General features: G+C 36.2%; 1 non-coding gene across 1 annotated transcript; it reads left to right on the top strand.

The window, feature by feature from the left end:
• The first annotated feature begins 5,366 nt into the window (after positions 1-5,366).
• Positions 5,367-5,473, top strand: LOC123609994. The gene has a single exon (XR_006718034.1). It is a non-coding gene; the product is annotated as a U6 spliceosomal RNA (small nuclear RNA).
• The last annotated feature ends 5,223 nt before the right edge of the window (positions 5,474-10,696 follow it).

Here is a 10,696-nt window from a genome sequence, read left to right as displayed (position 1 = left end):
TATTGTTGATAAATCAAGCAGTATTATTTTCCCTATTGATTAATTGTAATCATTTGTCAAGGCTTTCATTTTCTATACAGACACTACAAACAATTCCAAATGCCAATCTTCTTTTTCCTTGTATTATGCTGTCTAGGACTTCTAATAGAATGCTGAATATGAACAAGAATAGAGGATATATTTATCTTTTTCTTACCTAATATACTTCTAAGTATGATATCCATACATATTTTGTTCATTTTATTTGATTAAAGAAATTTTGTTCTATTCTAGTTTGCTAAGAGATTTTATTATAAATGAGTGTTGATAGTTTCCCAAATTTTTTTTTTGCAAATTTTGAGATATTAAATGGTTGTTCTCCCTTAATATTGTAGTAAAATTTTTATATATTGAATATTCCCATATTTGATTATTTTTTAAATATTTTATACTCATCTTGTTCATAAGTGAGCATAACCTATAAATTCCTATTCACATATTTTCTTTTTTCAATTTTACTATCAAAACTATACTAGCCTCTCAAAAAATGAGTTGGGGATCTTACCCTCTTCTTAATGATGTTGGGTACATGCAAATTGACCTATTTTCCTAGTGAGATATTCTTTCTTTTCATGTAACAATGCTCTTAATTCTTAATAACTAAAGAATAATGTTCTTAATTCTTAAAGAGTACTTGTTACTAACACACTTGTATTAATATTCTTGTACTTAGTCTGACCTAAAATACATTTTCTAGCTTTTAATTTTAGCCCTTATGTGTCAAGTTTTAGGTGAGTCTCTTAAATATGACAGAGCTACATTTTTAAAGATCTCATCAAAGATTCTCTGCTTTTATCTACTAAATTAGTTCATTTACATTTGTTGTAATATTGAAATATTTCCGTTTATTTCTATTCTATTATTTTGAAATTTCTATTAAGCAAGCTTTTGATGTACTTCCTTTTTTTTTTTTTTTACTTTCCTAATTTCTGTTGCATTGGTTGTTTTATTCTTTATATTACTTTGGAAGCTATATCCTCTATTGCTATTTTTAATGATTATTCATATTTTAATGTATATTGGGCTTACCAAATTATAGAACTAATCAACATACTTTCAGCACTCCCAAATAAAGGAACTTAGACTATTTTAACTCTGATATCTTCTTTAATCTTACATGTTATTTTTGCCTAGTTTTTAAATTCCACCTTGATTTTTAACTCTCCCTCCCTCCATTTATTTTCAACATCATTATTATAGTTTTATATCATTAATACTTCTTTGGCTGTATTAATATTTTAGCAATTTCTTGGATCCTCATTGCTTTTTATTTCCCACTCTTTCCTTTGGGTTAAATTTCCTTCCTACTAAAATTTAACCTTTATAAGTTCTTGTAGTGAGGCTCTATGATTGCTAGGTTCACTTCATCATGTTCTGAAAATATCTGGTAATTCTAGACAACAATTATATACTTTCAGTATTTTTTATGTAATCACTCTACAGGCCTCAGACTTCAGTTGTTCATATTAAAAATTCAGCCATCCGGAGGCAGCTGGGTGGCTCAGATGGTTAAGCATCCAACTTCAGCTTAGGTCATGATCTCATGGTTCATGAGTTCAAGCCCCACGTCCAGCTCTGTGTTGACAGCTCAGAGCCTGGAACCTGCTTCAGATTCTGTCTCCCTCTCTCTCTGCTCTTCCCCCACTCTCTCTCTCTCTCTCTTTCTCTCTCTCTCAAAGATAGAAAATATTTTTAAAAATTTTTTAAATTTATTTAAAAAATTCAGCTGTCTCTTTAATGGTCATTCCTTTTGTAAGCTGACTTTTTTCTCTGGTTGCTTATAAAATCTCCATTTTCTCGTTGTTATAGTTTCATTACAATTATATGGTTGTGAATTTATTTGTATTTTTATTCTGTCTTGTACTCACTGTGCTTCTGACTCATTATTCATGTTCTTACATCAATTTTTAAAATTCTCAGCCATTATATCCTTATGTATTGCCTCTTCACTATTCTCCCTCCTTTCTTTCTGGAACTCTTATTAGAACTATGCTGGACTTTCTCATTTTATCCTCAAAATTTAAAAATTTCTCTTTTATATTTTTCATTTGAAGTTTCTTATCTAGCTACTGTAGCTAACTCTGTTATTTATATTCAACTTCTCAGCCATTGTATTTGAGAATGACAAGTAAAGACTTGGTGCTTTATCCAATGCTATAGACTTATGGTAAACTTTTTGAAAGGAATCCTGTACACCATCTGAGGAAAAAACCAATTGCTTAAACAGTGCATTGTACAAAAACCTCTCAAATGCCAACATAAAACAGCTGAGGTACTTTCTTGAAAACTTGTCCAAAGAACAGTATTCCAAATAGATGAGATGTAGCACCCAGAGCTTCAATCTTTTCTCTAAATTGTGAAGCTAGGTTGGACACAGCAGGTCAAACTCCCCACTATCACTATATTTATCAATTAAAGTCTTAGCAACACAGCGATCCCAGTCATGGTACAACCGATTTGAGCATGTATCTCTATAGGTTTTTCAATACTGCTGGACTCAACTAAAATACATCTTTTGATGTCTGGTTACCAAGGGCTAACGGACTAAGCTTTAAAACCTTAGTAACATATTCTATTTGAAATTATCTGTATACCCCTGTTGTATTCATAGCATATGAGGAACAGGAAAAGGGCAGAAGAAGGCAGAAGTTGCTACTTGGGGGCTTGCTAGCTAACACACCTGTACTGGCACACATTTGAAATAGACTGCGCTGTGCTAAGCATTCCCTTTACAGCTCACACATTGGGGTTTTTATTTCAATGACTATAGTAGTTATTACTAGGAGTTCTATTTGATTTATTTGCAAATATGTCTGGTCTCTTCATTGTATCTTACTTTCTATGATTTTAATGCTTACTTTTACATTTTTAATTATTTTCTTTTCTTTTTTCTTTTTCTGGTGTATAAAGGTGATTTTATTAAAGCATAGGGACAGGATCCATGGGCCTGAAGAGCTGCCCTGGGACTGTGAGGAGAGACTGATTATATACTTGGGAGTTGGGGGAGATGAAGACAAGAGGAAGTTTCCAAAGGGATTTTCATATGCTAAAGAAGATTCATAGAATACTGGAGACCTACCTATTGTCAAACTAAGGTTTTTTAACCTCTAGTATTGTTTTTGACCTAAAGTATTGTTAATACTTTAACAATAGGGAGTTCCTGAAAAAATGCACTTATTTTATTTTTTTAAGTTTATTTATTTATTTTGAGAGAGCACATGCACACAGGCTTGCAAGCAGGGGAGGAGCAGAGAAAGAAAGAGAGAATCCTAAGCAGGCTCTGCACCATCAGTACAGAACCCAACAGTCCACTTTTACACAGAGGGTACAGGCTTTCAAAATCCAGGCTTCATACAAGGGTTTTATTTCAAACTCTGCCTATACAACACTAGCCTCATTTTCTATTGCAGACATTAAAACCCTCCTGCTCCAACCTCCAGGGAAGACTAAGCATCAGCTCAGACTCATACTTCTTTGATTTACAGTTTCTTCTTTAGGGGGAACTGTAGGTTTCCATTTTCTCATAAACACAGTTAACATTTCTAAGGATTTTTATTGTATTTTATCCAGATGTATAGAAGCTATTAGAGAATTTTCTGTTTCATCTGCCAGCTTGCTGGAAGCAGAAATTCTCAATATTATTTCTTAATATGCACTTCTCTTTTTGCACTAATATTATAATGCTTTATATTCACTTTAATTATATGATTATAATAATAAATTTAACTGAAACAAACAGATCTGGGAACACACATATACAATCATCTGATGCTTTATGAGTACACAACTCCAACTGGCAGAAGCAGAAGTTTAGGGCATACTAGAGACTGTCCTGCAAGCCAGGTGTGTTTTGTAGGCTATAAACATCAGTTTCATGTGTTTCATAGAAACACTGGGGAATATTATAAATCCAATAAGGGGGTTAAATGGAGATTTAAAAAGCATCCATTATAACTTTTAGGAATGGAGCGTAGGAAGTGATGAGAAATGAGTCTAGAGAAATATGTTAGATTCATGCATTGAAAGCATGAGTCATTCTGAGGAATTTGGCCTTAATCCTTAGGAAATGGTAGGGGAGAGCATATCAAAGTGTATGGACCTGTGGGTTTTGAATGAGAAAACATACAGGAAACAATCTGCATAATGTTTTGCACAAATGTATGACATTTTTTCTTATTTCAATATCTATAGAAGCTTCAAAAAAAGCCTAGGAGTTAGTGAAGCACTGTAAGCATTCTAATATTTAAATGGCTGTTAGTTCTTAAGCCACTTCAAGGTCTTTGCAGATGCTCTCAAATGAAACACTGGCTCCACTCATTCAGCCTGTGGCACCTCAGTGATCTTCTCAGCCACCCAGCAAACCTCTGGGTGTAAACCAGTTACATCCTCTCCAAAGAGGTCTGACTCTTACTGGGGGAGAGAGAACCCTCTTGCAAATGTATTCATTCCCCGTGTATGTGCCTTACCTAAACCCTAGAGTTAGTGACTACTCCCTATATTTGCCATTCTTGTTTTCTTTAGAGTTCTTTTTACTCCTTAGTAGTTATGCCCCATTGCTAGTTAATAATTCTTTAATTAAGCTTTTTCTGTTTTAATTACTGTGTTGTTTCCATCTCCAACCTGGACCCTGACTGATACACACACTGAAATTTGAGAACCAATATCCTAGATCACAAAATTATCTCAGAGTGTCCAGTTATTTTCACCAAAAGTAAGTGAATTATTCTAATGACCATATAAATAACTGTTCCTAAGAGATTAAGGGTCATAAATACCTGAACCTTACAGGCTCAAATAACTATTTATTCAGTGAAATTCTGCTATACTGTATACTGTTATGGCCATATATGTAATCTGTACATGTGCACTGATGCTTTTAGGATCATAAGGCCTATAAAACACTAATTTTTAAAATTCCAGGGAAATATGATTTAAGGTAAGATTAATCATCTGTGGAACTAAGAGATAATATTCATAATTACAGTTAAAAGTTGTTTGCAATTATTGAGTTATGAAGTTCTTTTTTTAAATTTTTTTTAACATTTTATTTATTTTTGAGACAGGGAGAGACAGAGCATGAACAGGGGAGGGTCAGAGAGAGGGAGACACAGAATCTGAAACAGGCTCCAGGCTCTGAGCTGTCAGCACATAGTCTGACACGGGGCTTGAACTCACGGACCGTGAGATTATGACCTGAGCCGAAGTCGGCCGCTTAACCGACTGAGCCACCCAGGCGCCCCTAAAGTTCTTTTTTAGTCATGAAATGAGTACGAAAATCAGGAAAAGAAAATATATTTTTAATGAGGCTTTCCAAAGGGAATATCCTTGTGCTCGCTTCAGCAGCACATATACTAAAATTGGAGTGATGCAGAGAAGATCAGCACGGCCCCTGTGCAAGGGTGACATGCAAATTCGTGAAGCTTCCACATTTTTCTTTTGACAAAGGTGATAAATTCAGACAACATCATGATCTAATAAACTTTACCTTTTAAAAGTGAGAGAAAAAAGAATACCCTTTTTCTAAAAGAAGTACAAGATCTCACACATAACATATTACAGCCATTATTGTAGGGAGGTAAACATTGCTAACAGCAAGAAATCTGACCTTAATTTATTTATTTTTTAAGTTTATTTATTTATTTATTTGGGGGGGGGGAGGGGCAGAAAGAGAGGGAGAGAGAGAATCCCAAGCAGGCTCTGTGCTGTCAGCACAGAGCCCAACACAGGGCTGGATCCCACGTCCCATGAACTGTGAGCCAAAATCAAGAGTCAGACCCTTAACTGACTGAGCTACCCGGGGCTCCTGATTTACTTATTAAATTAAAATAAAAACACATATTCAATCAAAGCGACCTGTCAGTGCTGTAGTTTCTACTGCTTCAGTGAATACATTTCTTATAAAAGATCAGGCTGTTGAAATGTAAGGTCCAGAAAAGAAAGTGATAATTGCACCTACATCAAAGCTGTAGGTCACAAAGTTTCAGAACTTTAGCTTTCATTTCTTTTGTGTGTGTGTGCTGTTGTTTTTTTAATGTTTATTCATTTTTGAGAGACAGAGAGAGACAGAGAGTGAATGGGGGAGGAGCAGAGAGAGAGGAGACAGAATCTGAAGCAGGCTCCAGGCTCTGAGCTGTCAGCACAGAGCCCAATGCAGGGCTTGAACTCACAACACGAGATCATGACCTGAGCCGAAGTCAGACACCCAACTGACTGAGCCACCCAGGCGCCCCAACTTCAGCTTTCATTTCTAAGCAAACTCTAATTATATGAATCTGAATTTTCATGAGGCCTCCTATCAATCCCTCTTCCCTGAAAGTGAGTCAATTGTAAAAATCAATCTTAATCAATACAAGTCAATTTATATTCAAGACACATTCTTTTTTTTTAATATATGAAATTTATTGTCAAATTGGTTTCCATACAACACCCAGTGCTCACCCCAAAAGATACCCTCTTCAATGCCCATCACCTACCCTCCCCTCCCTCCCACCCCCCATCAACCCTCAGTTTGTTCTCGGTTTTTAAGAGTCTCTCATGCTTTGGCTCTCTCCCACTCGAACCTCTTTTTTTTTTCTTCCCCTCCCCCATGGGTTTCTGTTAAGTTTCTCAGGATTTACATAGGAGTCAAGGCACATTCTTAACATCAGACTCATCAAAACACAAAAATCAGAAAGGTAGTCTCATATTCATTTATGTGAATATCCTCAGGCTTGACATTATTCAATTTGAGACAAATGACTTTAAAAAGTAAGGTTTTCTTCTGGCAGAACCACAGGAACTTGTTCAGAGGACTGAGGGCCCCTGTAAGTCTCAGTATCAGATTGAAACTTCAAATTCTTCCAGTCTTCTTGGTATGTAAATTTTGATTAATGCCATGAAAAGTGCTACTTTAAGATTTTCATTCTTGCTTTCAGTTTCCTTTGGATTTTAGTGGCCTTGATTCTTTGTCTTCTATGCAGAAATGTCATAGCAGAATCTCAGCAGATCTCCTGGGCAACTGGGGGTGAAGAGGGGTAAAGCAGTATACAGGACTTCATGAGAATCATACAGGGCATCTTGGAGGACATGGTGCTCAAAGGGATGTTCATCCTAGTTAGGTGGAAGAACCATCTTCGGGGGGGCTTCTATGAGATAGAAGGACCAGGGAAACTTATTCCTCCAACGGAGAAGGCTATTATGTCTTCTACTCCATGGAGTAGCAGCTGACAAAGTGTCTTTACCAGTGGTGCCTATTGTTTGTTGGTGTCTTTCAATCAGCTCTGCAGCCCACATTCTGCAGGTCACATTCTGAGGTATTGGGGGTTAGGACTTTAACATGTAAAGTTTTGAAAGGATACAGTTCAACACATAACAAGAGATTAGATGGTGTCATCCCAGGAGATCCTATTCTCCTAGCATTTTGAGATAGTTTATGAGAGACACACAAGGAAGAGAGCTGGGATATTAATGGCTTAGAAACAGAAAGGGTAGGAGATCGCTACCCCTAGCAAACACTATTGACTAACCATCCAATCATTGTGGGGAAGGGGCAGACTACAAAAGGAGGGGAAGAAGGATGCTCAGAACCAGACCCACCTCTAATTACTCTTCTGTAGGTCATAGAAGACTAACACCAAGAGGCTCTTAGGGCTAAAATCACCATCAGACTTGAGGATTTGGATTTGTCCAGGACTGGGAAGGTATTGTGCCAACTGGTTTACAAAAGTCCCAAGGCGTTTGAAAGAGGTTGATGAGTCACTAAAATTGAAGTCTTGTCTAATTCCTTGTATCCAAATTCTGGTTGTGCATAAAACATAGAATGTGTATAGTGAAAAGGAAGATTTGATAAAACAGTTTCTCTGCCTTAAGTTATGGAAGATGAAACCAAGACTCAGAGGGGGAATATATGCTATGATGTAGAAGAAATAGCACAAGACCAAGAAGCCAGAGAATTCTGTTAAATCCACATTTTAATACTAAGGAAATTTAAGCAAACTCTATCAACTCACTGAGCTACACTACCATATCTTAAAATATGATACATCCCTCTGAGAATGGTCATTTGATTAAAGGAGATAATGCATGTGAAATTACCACTCAACTCTAAGAGATGATTCAATGAATTCATTAGTATGGTGATCAAATCCTATTCTTATTTGAATCTGCAACATCTAGCACACATTAGATGTTCAACAAATGTTTGCTGAATGATTGAATGAATTCAATCTGACTCTTAAAAAGATACAATCCTAGAAAACAAGGTCCAGATCTCAAACCTGAATACTATCTGAAGCCTTGAAAACAGACTTTCCAGATGTCCTTATTTACTACCAGGCAACACTAGAATCATAAAGACAATACATTTCCTGAAGGTAGCATCTCAATTATCCAAAAGAAATTCTATTGGTATGGTTCCTACCATGTTCTGAGCAGCCTATTGGAAAGACCACACCCCCTGGCAAAACTCAGGAGGGTTCTCTGTACTTGGGGAAATCTCCCCTGAGTGTTAACTACACATCTGGTACACTACTCAACGGGTGAGTGAAAACAGAAAGCAAATCCATAACAGCCAGCATAAACTTCTACCAGTTATTATTCCAAGGTCCTGTGGCCATGGGGAGACCTTGTGCACATTATTATGGCTGAGTGTTATTACCATATATTGCAAGTTCTGACCTAAGGCTTCTTTCTCCCTCGGGTGATTCACTTTTTTCTTAGTACCATCTACATTGTTTCTTGTAGACTGGTAAAAAGTTCACGTAAAATCTCTTACTTTAGTACCTAAAGTTGGAAAAAGGAAAGTTAATTTCAATGCAAACAGAAGAAATTGGCCTGGTTAAGACGTACTGAAATATCCAAATTATCTGTGGCAAGGGGACATTTTTCAGGGAAATTGTCCTTTAAAATTAGGTGGGGCTCACTACTTTGAATCTGTGGTTTTAGTCTTTAGAGTGATTAGACTGTGATGCTTTATCTTAACAAGTGATGCTTAGGAAATCATTAGATCCTGATAGCATGTACTTTATAGCATTTAAATAAACTTAAGTTACTGGGCCCTAAAGGGCAAAATTGGTCATCATTTTGTATTTGATCAAAATAGTTTGCAATTATTTCTACTGGGGGATTTAGCCATTTGCATCTTGCAGTCAGTTTTAGAATTTTTATCCCTTTGAACTTGCCATAATATCATGATTAATTGATTGATTCCAGGGTTCAGGAGTCAATAAACCCAGTATTTGTTATTATTTATTATTTAACTGCCCCCAGTGTGCCGGCTGGCATTCAGAGGCTAAAAAAAAAAAAATACAGGCCAGCTCTCACAGCTTCTTAAAGACTTGATTATGCAGGAGGAAAAAAAAAGAAAACCTCCCCTTTTTTTCCATCATGTGAATATTAATGGGAAAAAGATAACAAAGAAAATGCATGCTGTATTTTTTTGGTTATTATTTCAACATGCTCTGAAGATCTAGATTATTGCTAGTTTTTAACTGAATCTTTTGCTTTCCATATATCCATACAAATCCATATTTGTATCTGTACTGCATCTGAAACTAAAGTTCCCAATTTAGTTATTCCTCATATTGTAAAAACAAGTCTACTTGAGCATAGTTCAGGAAACACGCAGGCTTAGAAAAAAATGAGCAATAAAATTGTCCTCAGTTCAGAAAAATAAAAAAAATATGTAAGTGCAGGGGTATTGACTGTGTCATGGTAACCTGTGTGCTTTTATTAGATTGAAACTAAGGCTTCCTCACCTGAATAAATACTCCTTCAGAGGATGCATTTAGCAGTGGCAAAGAATGGGTCAGTGATCCCAAGAAACTATAACCTCACGATGCTTAGGTTTGCTGTCAGAGCCCTGGGATGTGACCAAATTGACCAAAATAGAGGCAGCATAGTATAAATATGTTACCAAACTAATTCTGTGATTCTCAAATCATGCTTTTTAAAATAATTATCATTCAAACATGCACCCTAGAAAAAAAGGTGATGTGTTTTGTATATAATGGCATGCATGGGTATGATAGCTTCCATCCAGTGATTAATACAATGGCAGAATGATCATTTGACAGCTACTTTGTATTTTACAGGGTATTAAATAAAGATATACAGAGCTTAGTGAATTTTTCCCAAGGCAGCCAAAATAAAGTCGGTATTAACACCAAAACATAGATATCCTAAAGCAGGATTTCCAGAGAACTGTCTCTTCTGAGGCCACATTTCTACCCATAAACTGTCAAATTATACAGAGATGCTGTTACATAAATATGCTACTCTCACTTGAAGCTCCAAAAGAGATGTTTGCATAATCCAAAAATGGAATTCGTCCCCAAAAGCCCAAGAAAAACCCAAAGGTGTAAGGATGCTACCGAACTAAGATTGATGGTATGTCCTAAATGCACCAGCTGTATAAAATATGAAATCATCCACTGTGCTGATGTCCCAAAGGAACCCGATAAGGGGCACATGCAATACCACATGTCTTGCATGACAGGCGAGACAACAATGGTCGACCAGATGTTCTTCTCCTTCTCATTTGCATGGTTAGGACATATGGTAACTAGGAAGAATGAAGCCATCTCTTAAGTAGTGATATGAATGGCTTGAGAGATAATTGTTTCAAATCATAGACCCTACACCTGTCATGGATTAATGGTGGTGAACCTCTGAAAATAAA

Source organism: Leopardus geoffroyi, chromosome B2 (genome assembly GCF_018350155.1).
Source record: "Leopardus geoffroyi isolate Oge1 chromosome B2, O.geoffroyi_Oge1_pat1.0, whole genome shotgun sequence".
Classification (NCBI taxonomy): Eukaryota; Metazoa; Chordata; class Mammalia; order Carnivora; family Felidae; genus Leopardus; species Leopardus geoffroyi.
The sequence above is the reverse complement of the archived record's forward strand: the minus strand, read 5'-3'. Positions and strand labels throughout refer to the sequence as shown.